The following is a 1,771-nucleotide window of genomic DNA, read 5'->3' as shown; positions in this document are numbered from 1 at the left end:
AAGAAAGAAAGAAAGAAAGAAAGAAAGAAAGAAAGAAAGAAAGAAAGAAAGAAAGAAAGAAAGAAAGAAAGAAAGAAAGAAAGAAAGAAAGAAAGAAAGAAAGAAAGAAAGAAAGAAAGAAAGAAAGAAAGAAAGAAAGAAAGAAAGAAAGAAAGAAAGAAAAGGAAAAAGTGACTTACTTCTTTTCCAGAATTCCTGGATTACTCTTAATGCAATTCCCATCTTTTCAAGTGGGAGATGTTTTATTACAGTTACCATATCCTGGGTCATAATCCATTTTTCGATTAGCAATGAGGAGATTTTATTTGAATGACATGATGGGAACTATTGGTGCATGTGAAGAAAGATTCTTTTTTGTGTGTGTTTTACAACCTGTTGCAAAAGCCTTAATACAATTCACAGCTGCACCAAATCCACTGTGCAATATTTAATGACATATTGCTATTGACTATGCATGGGACTTACAATCATAATTCCTAATTCTGCAGTGTTTATTACAGATACCAAGCCCAGCCTCGGTGCAGAACAGCATCCCTTTTCACAGATGCCTCAAACTTAATTAATTTTTAGTTCATGCTTTCAGTGATAGACTTCCACTACTGCCCAAGCATTTCCTTGAATTTTGACCAGATGCATGCAGTATTCATAATCTATTAAACATACAGACAGAACACATTTAGCTATTTGGCAATTATTTGTTTGTGGTTAATGCTGCAGATTTAAATTTAAGCATATATTCAAGAGGTACATACATCTTTAAATAGCTTCAGTGCTGCACCAAGGAAAGTTTCTTCAGAGATAGGTAAAATAGTTAGGAAGACTGCATACAGCTGATTTCGAGGAGAAAAATAAACATTCTTCCCTATTAAAGTTTCTGAATTTTATTTATTATATGCCTTAATATATTATACTCCGCCTTATTTAGTTTTACCAAACTCTTCTTAATATATTTTATTCATAAAAGAAAGTGACAAAACTGTGTTGCTAAAAGCTTCTGACTCAATCGTACATCATTACGTGTTTGCTGTTCTACAGTATGTATTTTCAATAATGCAGAAGCAAACTTGAGTACCCAGGTAATAAAAGCCTCCATGTAAAAAGGGGGAAAAAGGGATCTTGAGTCTTTGTAAAGTCCCTAGTACTTCGATAACTTTTGGGGACTCCATGTGTGGGCTCTGTTGGTCCTCCCGTGCTGTACACCACTTTGCAGGGTACTCGTGCCACCAAGGGACAGCTTGCGTTTGCATGGTCCAAGTGAAGGATGTGGGGAACGATGTGCTCTGTCCTTTACCTTTTCATTCCATTGCTATAAGTCATAAAGGTTTCTGTAAACAGGATTATTGCCCAATACCTTTTTGTTTCTGTTACAATAAAAGTCTCCCTTTCCGATATTTTAAAGTATTGACATGCTTATTGAACTGATCTCCCTTTTGATTATAAGTAACGACAACCATATATTTTCAGTATTTCCCTGTGCTCACACAGCCCAGAGCAAGGTGCTGCAAGGTGCAGAGCAGTGTCTCCCAGCCAGGCAGACAGCTGGTCAGAGGGGAATTCATGAAGCTGTTAAAGAACAACGAGCCTTCTATTGTCTTCACCCTTTTATATGTGTCCTCTGTTCTGGGGACACTCGATTTTGGTTGCTTCAGTCAAACCACAGGTGGACATACCAAGAATGAAGGCATTTACAAGCATCAAACATATTTCTGCTTCCCTGCTCAGGGAAGTCCAGTCCATGAGGAATTTCTTGCCACCGTGTGACCCTGCCATG

This window comes from Oxyura jamaicensis, chromosome 2 (genome assembly GCF_011077185.1).
Source record: "Oxyura jamaicensis isolate SHBP4307 breed ruddy duck chromosome 2, BPBGC_Ojam_1.0, whole genome shotgun sequence".
NCBI classification, from domain to species: Eukaryota; Metazoa; Chordata; class Aves; order Anseriformes; family Anatidae; genus Oxyura; species Oxyura jamaicensis.
The sequence above is the reverse complement of the archived record's forward strand: the minus strand, read 5'-3'. Positions refer to the sequence as shown.